Below are 14,429 nucleotides of genomic sequence, written 5' to 3'. Positions count from 1 at the left end.
ACTTGGAGGTTCGAGGTCTGACCTCGAAGGTTTCCGCTCAGATTCTCAGCTGATTCAAGGTTTCACGGCCATCTTCGGCCTTGCTCCGGCATACCATGGTGTTTTGAGCCTGGTTCTGACTTCTCCGACTCAGATCAGACCTTTTCCAAGCCTTTCTCATTTCTAGGGCTCTTTTGAAACCCTAACTCTTCGAGGTTTCTCTGATCTTTTTAGATCTGTTATGTATCTATGCTCTATTTGAGTTTTCAAATGTTTTCCCCAACTTTCTTTCAAAAATTACTTTCAAAATCGCTTCTTTTTCGATTTAGGGTTTTCTGAAATGCTTAAAATGTTTCTCTGACTTTTCTTTTCTTTTTCTTTGTGTGTATTTGTCTCTACTGTGCTCATATGTTTCCTTTTTACCACACATGTTCTTCTGTGCTTTCTATCTTTCGTTTTCCTACTGTGTTTCTATACCATGCTCTCACATGTTCATCTCACTGTGTTTTCCTATATGTTCTTTTGCTATACTTTTCGGGTGTTCTTGTGTTCTTCTACTCTATTTCTCTACTAAGTTCTTAAGTCTCTTTGTTTGCCTTCTACTGAACCTTGTTTTAAGTTTCTTCTAAAAGACCCGTTTAAGCATGTTTTCCTCTACTATTTCTTCTACTCTCATTATGCTTCGAATTTCTTCACTCTATTTGCTTTGAACTTTCTACTGAAGTTGCTTGTTTTCTCATGAGTTTCTGAAAGAAATCTCTGAGCCTATTTTGACTACTTGCTTCCTCATCTCTGTACTTGACTCGAGGTGGAAACGCTATAATTTGGGGGTTCTGCCAAGGTTTGGTTATGTGATTGAACTAGGGTTCTGTTTGAGAATCCTTGACTCTTTTAGACTAATCTCTGAGTCTATAAACTAAGTTTGAACTTCTTGTTTGCACACAATTCTGAGCTTTTTTAAATTCTTCTATACTAGACCCTTCTACTGATTGGCATGATAAGTTTCTCTCATGTTTAATGTGTTTGTTTGCTTTTATATGTGATGAATCTTTCTTCAAAAGGGTTTTCCAACTTGTGATTGACTCAGAATTCCTCTTAATAGGTCTAATTGATTTTTGCTGATTTTACTTAAGTAAAAACTTTCTTCACCTTTTCTGATTGGATTCATTCCTACAAATCTTTGGACTTCTTATTTCTTGGCTGTTAACTGATTCCCTTGCCTTATTTGCACAAACCATGTACTGCCAAGACCTTGTCCTTAAATGGACCTTTATGTATCTACCCCTATTATACTACTTTGCACAAAGTGTTTGATTAATTTCTTTCCTTAATGGGTTTATACCCGTTTGTAATCTGAATCCCTTAATTAAAGGAAAAACTTGTGTAATTGATTGACAATCAATTTTCAAACTATTCTCTTACCTTATTTCTACTTTCCTTCTATACTATAAAAGGGCACGACCCCTTTCTCACCAGGGACACACTTTTCAACTGAACACTTTTACACTTCAGACTTCCCACCCATAATCTCAATTCCCTTCTAAAATCATTGTATTCTGACTGCTTGTTTGCACTTTGACTTTACAAGACTACTGCTTTCTTCTTCCTTGTTTCTTTAAGACTGGTATGTTCTAGTTTTAGCTTCAGCATCATCCCAATGTGTTTACTTACAGCCTTTACATCCATGTCTACTTTACTGTCTATGTGGAGTTAAATGCTTAACTAGCATGTTAATTTCTTTTTACCTATTTCTGTTGTGAATCCCTGCACCCCTGTTTCCTTCTATGTGCTTTGAGTTGTAGTTCAGGACATGGCAATATGCAAGTTATTGTTCATGTTTGGACTTGATCCCTTAAGGGATCCTGACTCCAAAACAATGTGTTTTAACAGGCTTGTAGGGTGTGCCATCACTTCTCATTGCTAGGTATGCCCACTAGCATGTCCTTGCTTCTTTACCACTTCCCCTTTCCCCCCTTTTCAAACTCTGCACTTACACTCACTCTTAGCTTCTAAGTTCTGCCCCTCTCCTGTGAGCCTTGCCTTGGGACCTTGAGTTCCCTCTGAACTTGGACACCTGAGGGCTGGCCCTTCCACATTGCACTAATCCTGCACATTTGGGTGTGAGCACTGCCCGAAGTCCATTTGAGGCTCTTAGGGAACTCTGACGCATCCAAATGAGAGAAAGTCTTTGGATCCTGATCTTTGGAGTTGGTTCATCACATATTTCAGACATGGAGTCTGAATTAGGCTCCCTTTGGTTGTACTATTAATTTCTGATGTAATTTTGGTTTTCTTATTCATTCTGGCTATAATAATTTGTAATAACTATTGGGAGTGGCTAGTGAAATGGGATGGCAATGACTGTATGCAAAAAGGGGTAGATATCATGCCTATAGGCTTATTAATTTCTATAGATACCGTGCCTATTTCTGCATTTTCGTCTTTAAATAACATGCCTATAGGTTTATTAATTTCTGCATCCACGTAGATATCCTGCTTATAGGTTTACTTATAGAATTCTTCATTTGCATATAGACACCATGGCTATAAGAATTCCTGCATTATATAGACACCATGTCTATAGGTTTACGCATTCATATAGATACCATGTCTTTAAGGTTTTCTGCACTTCTGCATTATATAGATACCATGTCTATCAGAAGTTCTGCATCTCTCATATAGATACCATGCTCGTAGTTAACTAGAAATTCAAATCCTGCATATGCATCCGTCACCTGTCTATAGGATTTAAATAACTAACAACATTTAGATACCATGCCCATAGGATTTTTGTACTCTTGCTACGTCTATAAAAATGTTTAAAATCAAAAACGCCTAGAAAGCATGCCTATAGGAACTATCAACCAAATTTGAACCGCCTCACTCGTTTTAAGTTTAATCTGTCAGTAGTAACACATTATCAACTGCAGAACTTGTACTATTTTTCAAAAACTGGCAACCTTTCTGTAATCAGTTTATTCTTTATTTTTGAAACCAGTAGATATCATGCCTATAGGTTTCGTCTAACACCTAGGCAAGCCTTAGGATAAAAGCTATAACTGCACTAGGTTTTGTTAATTACAACCAGCGGGCTGGCCAAATTCGGACTTCTTATCTGAAAATATGTGATAAATCAGCCTGCTTTAACATATTAAGTTTGATTAGACCTTAATCAGTACATGCAAGACATGCCAAACTATATGCTTTTCTTTGATTTAAGGAGGTCTATTTGAGTCTTTCTATCTGTTTATGTGCTTTCCCAATACTTGCTACATATATGTTTTGATTGTCGCCTTAGAATTTTGTCCTTTTAAACTATGAAACCTCATACCCCTTCCCTTTTAGGATAGTAGTCCCAAGGACCTCCGGGACCGATAGGATTGGGGCGGTTAATAGCATGCAATAAGTAACGAAACCATTCCGCGCTTTAATACCTTAACAGGGTGGGAAAAGGTAGATATGGATATGATGACCACGCGATAATGTCACGTGTAACCCCTCATCGAGAAGCGATTACCGGACATTGTGTGGGGTGATCCATATTATTTATAAACCTAGGACCCCCTTACCTTTACTTGTTTATTACGTTGTTTACCTTTTAGAGTTTCAAACCGTTTTTCTCAAATTTCAGCTTGCCTTTCACTTCTTTAATTTTATCTATTTGCAACCATTATGTGAAAACCCCCTTATATTTGAAACTCTTACTTGATTTCTTAAAGTTACAATTGTAGTATGGCCGGGAACCACACTAGTGGATCCTGAGGGATGCCTAACACCTTCCCTTCGGGATAATTTTAAGCCCTTACCCAATCTCTAGTTTTCTAAATCAAACTCTTCTTAGTGTCCTAATGCACTTTAATCATTAGGTGGCGACTCTTCTCTTTTAATAACCGTTAAAAGAGTTGTCAATGTCATAAACCCGATTTCGCGAGAAAAAAGGGGGCGCGACACTTGACAACGACGTATAGATACTCGTCATCATACCTATACGTCGTACTCCACAATTAACACGTAGCAAATAAGACCTGACTCCTTATCCCTCAAACTAAGGTTAGACCAAACACTTACCTCGATGCCACGAACACAATTCACGTTGTTTCCTGTCCATTTCTTACCAAACTTCACAGACTTATCTTAAATCACATATAAGACCTGTGCCGGGCGCCGAAACCAAAATACGGGCCCGATACCATCAAATTTTAAACACTTTTCATTTCAAAAACTCATAAAAAATTTAGAAAATAATTTTCTTTAAAAATTTATTTCTCGTGCTTGGGACCTCGGAATTCGATTCCGGGCATATGCCCAAGTCCCATATTTTCCTACGGACCCTCCGGGACCGTCAAATCACGTGTCCGGGTCCGTTTACCCAAAATGTTGACCGAAGTCAACTTAAATACATTTTAAAGGCAAAATTTATTATTTTTCATAGATTTTCACGTAATAGCTTTCTAGCGACGCGCCCGGACTACGCACGCAAATCGAGGTAATACCGAAAGAGGTTTTTAAGGCCTCGGAATGTAGAATTAACTTTTAACACAAGTGATGACCTTTTGGGTCATCACATCCTCCACCTCTAAAACAACTGTTCATCCTCGAACGGACAGAAAAAGGAAGCACCCAAGTCGGGGAAAAGATGGGGATAATGGCTCCACATATCGGACTCCTAGGTCGATGCCTCATCGGGCTAACCTCTCCAATGAATACGAACAGAAGGAAAACTCTTCGATCTCAACTGACGAACCTGCCGGTCTAGAATAGCTACCGGCTCCTCCTCATAAGACAAGTTCTTGTCCAACTGGACAGTGCTGAAATCTAACACGTGGGATGGATCGCCGTGATATTTCCGAAGCATGGACACATGAAACACTGGATGCACGGCTGATAAGCTCGGCGGCAACGCAAGTCCGTAAGCCACCTCTCCCACTCGATCAAGAATCTCAAACGGGCTAATAAACCTAGGGCTAAGCTTGCCTTTCTTCCCAAATCTCATCATGCCCTTCATAGGCGACACTCGAAGCAATACCCACTCACCGACCATGAAAACCAAATCTCGAACCTTGCGGTCGGCATAGCTCTTTTGCCTGGACTGAGCTGTATGAAGCCTATCCTGAATAATCCTAACCTTGTCTAAGGCATCCTGAACTAGACACGTACCCTATAACCGAGCCTCCCCCGGCTCAAACCATCCAACCGGAGACCGGCACCGCCTACCATACAAAGACTCATAAGGAGCCATCTGGATACTCGACTGATAGCTGTTGTTATAGGCAAACTCCGCTAAAGGCAAAAACTGATCCCACGAGCCTCCAAAGTCAATGACACAAACTCGGAGCATATCCTCCAAAATCTAAATGGTCCGCTCGGACTGCCCGTCCGTCTGAGGGTGAAACGCTGTGCTCAACTCAACCCGTGTGCCCAACTCTCGCTGAACTGCTCTCCAGAAATGGGAGGTAAATTGTGTACCTCGATCCAAAATGATAGACTCGGGCACACCATGAAGATGAACAATCTCCCGGATATAGATCTCAGCTAACCTCTCGGAAGAATAGGAGACTGCCACAGGAATGAAATGTGCTGACTTGGTCAGCCTATCAACAATAACCCATACTGCGTCAAACTTCCTCTGAGTCTGTGGGAGTCCAACAACGAAGTCCATAGTGATACGCTCCCACTCCCACTCAGGAATATCAATATTCTGGAACAAACCACCGGGACTCTGATGCTCGTACTTAACATGCTGACACCGAGCCACATATGCAACGATATGCTTCTTCATTCTCCTCCACCAATAATGCTGCCGCAAATCCTGATACATCTTCGCGACGCCCGAGTGAATAGAGTACTGGGAACTATGGGCCTCCTCTAAAATAAACTCTCTGAGTCCACCCACATTAGGCACACAAATTCGACCCTGCAATCTCAAAACTCCATCATCACCTAAGGTAACCTGCTTGGCACCTCTGTGTTGCACCATGTCTCTAAGGACACACAAATGGGGATCATCATACTGCCGATCATAGATGCGCTCCAATAAAGAAGAACGAGCGACCGTGCAAGCGAACACACGGCTGGGCTCAGAAACATCCAACCTCACGAACTGATTGGCCAAAGCCTGAACATCCAAAGCAAGTGGTCTCTCACCGACTGGAATATAATCAAGACTACCCATATTGGCTGACTTCCTACTCAAGGCATAGGCTACCACATTGGTCTTTCCCGGATGATATAAGATGGTGACATCATAGTCCTTTAATAGCTCCAACCACCTTTTCTGCCTCAAATTTAGCTCCTTCTGCTTGAACAAATACTGCAGACACTTATGATCCATGAATACTTCACATGCCATGCTATACAGATAATGCCTCTAAATCTTCAACACGTGAACAATGGTTTCCAACTCCGAATCATGAACCAGATAGTTCTTCTCATAAATCTTCAACTGCCGCGAAGCATAGGCAATGACCTTGCCATCCTGCATCAACACCGCACCAAGTCCAATATGAGATGCATCACAATAAACTGTATAAGGCCGAAAACTTGTGGGCAAAACAAACATCGGTGTTGTAGTCAGAGCTATCTTGAGCTTCTAAAAGCTCACCTCACACTCGTCCGACCATCTGAACTGGGCACCCTTCTGGGTCAACCTGGTCATCGGGGCTGCGATAAATGAAAACCCCTCCACAAATCGATGATAGTAGCCTGCCAATCCCAAGAAACTCCTGATCTATAGCTGATACTGGTCTAGGCCAGTTCTTGACTGCCTCAATCTTCTTCGAATTAACCTGAATACCTTCTGCTAATACAACATGACCTAGGAATGTAACTGAACTCAGCCAGAACTCACACTTCAAAAACTTAGCATACAACTTACTATCCCTCAAAGTCTGAAGAACCACTCTAAGATGTTGTGCGTGCTCCTCCCGGCTACGGGAATAGATCAAAGTATCATCAATGAAGACTATCACGAACAAATCCAAGTAAGGCCTGAACACTCGGTTCATCAAATCCATAAAAGTTGTTGGGCCATTTGTCAACCCGAATGGCATCACCAAGAACTCATAATGCCGGTACCAAGTGCAGAAAGCTATCTTAGGGATATCGGATGCCCTAATCCTAAACTGATGGTAGCTAGATCTTAAGTCAATCTTCAAAAATACCTTGGCACCCTGAAGCTGATCAAACAAATCATAAATCCTCGGCAATGGATACTTATTCTTGATTGTAACCTTGTTTAACTACCGGTAATCAATACACATTCTCATCGATCCGTCCTTGTTCTTAACAAACAACACTGGCGCACCCCAAGGCGAAACACTAGGTCTAATGAAACCCCTTTTAAGCAAGTCTTGCAACTGCTCCTTCAACTCTTTTAACTCAGGCGGGGCAATACGATACGACAGAATAGAAATGGGCTGGGTGCCTAGAGCCAAATCAATACAGAAGTCAATATCCCTGTCGGGTGGCATACCCGGCAGGTCTGAAGGGATACCTCAAGAAACTCACGAACAACGGGCATTGAATTAATATAAGGGACCTCAACACTAGAATTACGAACATAGGCCAAATAGGCCAAACACCCCTTCTCGACCATATGCCGAGCCTTCATGTAAGAAATAACACTACAGGTGGAATGACTAGGAGTCCCTCTCCACTCTAAATGAGGCAAACCCGGCAAGGCTAAGGTCATAGTTTTGGCATGATAGTCTAAGATAACGTGGTAAGGGGATAATCAGTCCATCCCTAATATGACATCGAAATCAACCATGTCTAGAAGAAGAAAATCTACACGAGTCTCAAGACCTCCAATCACAACTACACACGAACGATGGACTCGATCTACCACAATAGAATCACCCACTGATGTAGACACATAAACATGAGCACTTAAAGAATCACTAGGCATGACCAGATACGGTGCAAAATAAGATGACACATAGGAGTACGTAGATATCAGATCAAATAAAACTGAAGCATCTCTACTACAAACCAGAACACTACCTGTGATAATTGCATCAGAAGCCTCAGCCTCGAGCTTGGATAGAAGAGCATAACATCGGAGTTGGGCCCCACCACCCTGAACTACATCTCTAGGATGGCCTGCTGCTAGCTGGCCTCCACCCCTAGCGGCTTAAGCTCCACCTCTAATACCTCTAGCTCCACCTCTAGCACCTCTACCCCCACCTATAGCTGGCTAGGCGGGCTGTGGAACACTCGGTGCCTGAGCCATGGCACGAGAACCCTGATGCTACTCACTGCTCGCTGCTCGAGGGCAATATCGAGCAATGTGCCTCATGTCACCACAAGTAAAACAAGCCCTCGGCTGCTGGGACTGATGACCCTAGAAACTCTGAAGTGGTGGTGCACTGATAGGAGCTGGTGGTGCACTGTAGGTATGCTGATCCGAGTATTGCATAGGAGAGCCATGGCCACCTGAAGCACCGTGAGAAACCTGAAGTGCTGATTGAAAAGGCCTAGGAGGATGGCCTCTACCATATGAATCTCTACCTCCAGACGAGGTACCGCTGAATCGGCCAGAATGACGAGGCTTCTTGTCAGACCCTGACCACCTCCCTGCGATAGAACCATCTCAACTCTCTTAGCCACATTGGTTGCCTCCTGAAAAGAAATCTCACAACCTGTCTCCTTGGCCATCTGAAGTCGAATAGGCTGGATAAGTCCCTCAATGAACCTCCTCACCCTCTCTCTCTCTCGGTGGGAAGTATGATAAGAGCATGACGAGCCAAGTCAATGAATCTGGTCTCATACTGAGTAACAGTCATAAAACCATGTTGGAGACGCTCAAACTACCTCTGATAGGCCTCTCTATACGGAGAAACTTCTCCAGAAATAGCTGAGTAAACTGCTCCCAAGTCAAAGCTGGTGATCTGGCTGGCCTAGCCAAGCAATAATCTCTCCACCAAGTCTTGGCGAATCCAGACAAGTGAAAAGTAGCAAAATTGACCCCATTGGTCACCACTATCCCCATGTTCCTGAGAACCTCATGACAAGTGTCTAGATAATCCCGGGGGTCTTCAGAAGATGCACTGCTAAAAGTAGTAGTAAAGAGCTTGGTGAACCTGTCCAACCTCCACAAAGCATCGGCAGACATAGCTGCTCCATCACCGGTCTGAGCTACCATACCCGACTGAACTACTATCTGGAACTGGGGAGCTACCTGCTCCGAAGTGCGAGTAGCAGGAGTCTGGGCTCCTCCTCCAGCCTGAGAGACGGCTGAGGCTACAGGAAGTAAGCCTGCCCGGGTGACACTCTCCATAAGGCCCATTAGACGGGCCAAAGCATCCTGGAGTACTAGGATAGCAATAAACCCCTCTGGGACCTGAGCTGGGCCCAGCGGAACTGCCGGGGCCGGAACCTCATCATCAAAGTCAACCTGAGGCTTCGCCGCTGGTGCTGCTGCTCTTGGCTGAGCTCTGCCCCTACCTCGGCCTCTAACATGGCCTCAGCCTCGCCTTCTGCCTCACGTAGGAGATGCTGCTGGGGGTTTGGGCTGATGGTCAGTGGATGAGGAAGCGCGTGTTCTCTCCATTTGCGAAAGAACAAAGTAAAAATCCAATTAGCATTGAGAAACCAAACCGCACGATATGAAGGAATAAATGTGAAGTTTTTCCTAACTCTGTAGCCTATTGGGGATAAATACAGACGTCTCTGTACCGATTCCTCAGACTCTACTAAGCTTGTCTATGATCTGTGAGACCCATGTAACCTAGAGCTCTGATACCAACTTGTCACGACCCGGATTTCCCACCCTCGTGAGCCGTGATGGAGCCTACTGATGAAAGCTAGGCAAGCCAAATTATTCTAATTACTTAACCTTTTTCAATTTTAAACCATTATCAGTGATGAGTAGATATCATGAAAATAGCAAAAATAATTAAGCTGAAGACAAAATCTGATAATTAATCTTAATACAAACTGCGGAAGTCTAAATACAACTCTACCCATAATTTGGTGTCACATCTTCATAGACGGTCTAAGAATACTACATACAAAGTCTGAAAGATAAAATACACATTGTTTCTGAAATGAGTAAGGAAACAGAATAAAGGAAAGATAGGAGGTGACGCCAAGGCTCACGGACGCCTGCAGGACTACCTCGGGTCGCCTGTTGGACTGAAGGCAGCAACCTCAATACGGTTAGAAGTCTGCAACACTAGGATCTGTACAAAAGAGTGCAGAGTGTAGTATTAGCACAACCCACCCCATGTGCTGGTAAGTGTCTAGCCTAACCTCGGCGAAGTAGTGATGAGGCTAGGACCAGACTACCAAATAAACCTGTGCAGTTATATCATAAATAGCGAAAATAGAAGCAAATAATTGCAATTAAAAATTGGGTGGGGGAAACATATTGCAGGGAGTATCAGATAACAACAGAATATCAAGAGGAATATCAAAAAATCTAAATCCAATTGCTAACAAGGATAGGGAAAACAAATACAGAGTTCACTTTCATTTTATGTATCTCGTTACAGGCGTGCAACCCGATCCCATTTCACGTATCTCGTTGTAGGCGTGCAACCCGATCTCATTTCACATATCTTGTTGCAGGCGTGCAACCCGATCCTATTTCATATATCTTGTTGCAAGTGTGCAACCCGCTCCCATTTCGCATATCTCATTGCAGGCGTGCAACCCGCTCCCATTTCATATATCTCGTTGCAGGCGTGCAATCCGCTCCCATTTCATATATCTCGTTGTAGGCATGCAACCCGCTCCCATTTCATATATTTCCTTGGCGGCGTGCCACCCGATCCCATTTACAAATCAACAACAATCACAAAAGAATCCCGACAAGGGAATAATTATATTTCAACAACATCCCGGCAGGGGAACAATAGTATCAAGACAACCATCTCGGCAAGGGAATAATAATGATAATAACGTCCTGGCAAGGGAACAATAATGATAATAACATGTGAAGCGCAATAAACCACAACAGAGTCATAACATTTACAATACAAGACTCACGGGTATGCTTGACACCGACGTAAAGATACGCGTCACCATGCCTATATGTCGTACTCCACAATTAACACGTAGCAAATAAGACACGACTCCTAATCCCTCAAGCTAAGGTTAGACCAAACACTTACCTCGATGCCATGAACACAATTCACGTCGTTTCCAGTCCGTTTCTTACCAAACTTCACAGACTTATCTTAAATAACATATAAGACCTGTATCGGGCGCCGGAACCAAAATACAGGCCCGATACCATCAAATTTTAAACACTTTTCATTTCCAAAACTCATAACAATTTCAGAAAATAATTTTCTTTAAAAATTCATTTCTCGAACTTGGGACCTCGAAATTCGATTCCGGGCATACGCCCAAGTCCCATATTTTCCTACGCACCCTCCGGAACCGTCAAATCATGGGTCCGGGTCCGTTTACCCAAAATATTGACCGAAGTCAACTTAAATCCATTTTAAAGGAAAAATTTATCATTTTTCACAAATTTTCACGTAATAGCTTTTCGGCTACGCACCAGGACTGCGCACACAAAATGAGGTGATGCCGGAAGAGGTTTTTAAGGCTTTGGAACGTAGAATTTACTCTTAACACAAGTGATGACTTTTTGGGTCATCACACACACATATATATAAAGGCTCCAATTATATACAAGAAACATATTTAACACTACAAGAAAATATTAATAATCTTAATGAAAAATGACATTTCGTAGCTACATAATCACGAATTTACAATAAATTTATGTTTTCATCACTAATTAAAAAATTTATATTTAAATAATAAGTTTTGCAATGAAAAATAAAATTTGTTGTTAATTTTTGCCTTAATATATAATGACAAACTTAGAGACAGGATCTTTATCAATAGCATTATTATTTGTAGTAACTTTATATATCTTTTCCAAGTTCATACAAAAATTAATTATATTGTTATTTTGGTTAAATCAGTATTAGTTGTAAGTTCTAATTTTATTAAAATATTAAATTATATCTAATTAATGTGTAAATAACTAACTATTGAGAATTAAACAACACTAATATTATACCAATTGCATTGTATAACAAATTTTATTTATATATATATATATATATATATATATATATATATACATATATTCCAGATGATAAAATATGTTATGGTATGGTTTTTGCTATCTTAATAATTATCATAAATCAAATTATACGCTGAGTCTAAAAATTAAAATTTTAATATCATTCTTAAACATGAAAGAGATCTTGTCTCTCTTGTGAGTATTATTTGTATTTAAGAATAGTTACATATTTTCACTATTATTATTCTTACTTTTGAGTATTATTTGTATTAAGAGATATGAATATATATATATATATATATATATATGTATATGTATATGTATGTATATTAAAATATGTTATGATATTGGTTTTTACTATCTTATTAATTATCATAAATTAAATTATACGCTGAGTCTAAAAATTAAAATTTTAATATCATTCTTAAACATGAAAGAGATCTTGTCTCTCTTATGAGTATTATTTATATTTAAGAATAGTTACATATTTTCACTATTATTATTCTTATTTTTGGTATTATTTGTATTAAAAGATAGTTACAGATTTTCACTATTATTAAGTTTATTTTTGTAAAAAAGTTAAGAACTTAATATGACTGATATAGGAGTGTATAACAAAACAAACTAGTATTAAGTAATAATTTATGTTTTGGTAAATAGTAAATATCATAATTCATATTAAATAAAGTATTACTTTAATGTTTCAAAATTAATTTAAATACGTATAGTTAATATTAAATATATTATATACTATTAGATTTAAACAATTATGTGCTTATTACTAGTTATATTCAATTTAGGTAAGTGTAAAAGTTATTGATTCAATAATCTAATACTATTTTAATAACTTAATATTTATCATAAACCTAACTTAACACTAAAAATTAAGAAGCTAATATTATTGAAATATTAACATATAACAAAACTAACAACATGAAAAAGCTATAAAGAAAATATATTTTAGAATATCTTTATTTCATGCGCATGGCTGATTTTTTTTTTACTTAAATATAATATATTTATTCTTTTGTTTATATGTAATTTTCTTACTTTTATTTGAATACATGGTGTTTGAATTTTTTTCTTGTATATAGCTTGAACACCCCCCCCCCCCCCAAAAAAAAAGTAAAACAAAGCAAAATATATAAGAAAAGGGACGAAATAAACCTAAACCACCAAACCGTACCAAAACCTAAACTTTTCCTTCTTCCCCAGCCGCTACTCTCCCTCTCCATTTTCTTATTTCTTTCATCCACACTAGTTGGTGTTAATTTAAATCTGTGAGAAAGACAAAGTGGAGTAAGAAGGTATCTCCACTGCTTTTCATTTAAGGACAAAAAAATTAACTTATTGGTTTGTCTCTTCCCAAGTAAGCTCATGTCTCTATATTATAGGTCCTTTGAATTTCCTTACACTTACTTGGGTTTGAGTTTTTAAGTTCAATTTTATGAGTTATTCCAACAATTGATAGATATTATGCCTTATTTTTTATAAGTGGTGAGTGCGATGTTAAAGATCTGATAGATTTTGTGTCTTACACCTAATTAATTTGGGTTTTTGCTTCAATTGTTTGTTTTTGATTTATAGGGTGCTCGAGAGAAATGTGCCTTTGAGAAATTTCAATCTCTTCTAAAGCCAAGCAGTGAGCTTTACTTCTTTCTTTCATCTCCTTAAGTTTATGATATTTATTTAAATGCATTTTCTTTTGCCTTTTGTGTTGAAAAGAGTTTAGAATTTTTTCACTTGATTCATGGCTAAGTATTTTCTTATTCCATAATTTATTGAATTTTTTTAATTACTAACTGTACATGTATTTAAATCGATATATATTTTGATAATTCAAATATAAGTTTCTCACAAGATCATGTTATTTCATTATTTCAGTATAATGATTACGGAAAGTGCTTCATATATTCTTTGATGCATGAAGATCAAGGGTGCAATGAGGGTGGCCACATGAATCATCAAGCAAATACTTATGTTCATTTAATGTGAAATTCTGTACATTATTTTTATCGTTGTTACAATCAAGCCTCACATTGGCTAGTTCTTTTCTACAAATTTTATTTATTGTAGAAAACTTATTTATTGCAGATGCTATTAATTGATTAGTACAAAAGTGTATTTTGGAGTTTATTTTGTGAAAATTTTTAAATGTCAATTTTTGCAGAATAAGTTATTATTTAAGCTTAATATGTTATTAGTTTTAATACATTATGCACATCCACAGAATAATTAAAAAAATTTACAAAATATCAAATAGCTAAGAAACATGGGATTTGTGAGAGGAACTATCACTATAACAAATTAACTTTTTTGTCAAAAAATTAAAATATAATAAAATAATCTAATCACGAGTTCTGTATGATTTGTAGCCATGGAACTTTTAGTCCGTAGCTAAATA

The 14,429-nt window shown here is 39.0% G+C and overlaps 1 long non-coding RNA gene across 1 annotated transcript; it reads left to right on the top strand.

The window, feature by feature from the left end:
• The first annotated feature begins 13,231 nt into the window (after positions 1 to 13,231).
• Positions 13,232 to 14,159, top strand: LOC104228541 (uncharacterized). Its single transcript, XR_711363.2, has 3 exons — positions 13,232 to 13,394; positions 13,613 to 13,667; positions 13,910 to 14,159. It is a non-coding gene; the product is annotated as an uncharacterized lncRNA (long non-coding RNA).
• Positions 14,160 to 14,429: the final 270 nt, after the last annotated feature.

Source organism: Nicotiana sylvestris, chromosome 3, assembly GCF_000393655.2.
Source record: "Nicotiana sylvestris chromosome 3, ASM39365v2, whole genome shotgun sequence".
Classification (NCBI taxonomy): domain Eukaryota; kingdom Viridiplantae; phylum Streptophyta; class Magnoliopsida; order Solanales; family Solanaceae; genus Nicotiana; species Nicotiana sylvestris.
Note: the sequence above shows the minus strand (reverse complement) of the source record. Positions and strands in the feature narration are given on the sequence as shown.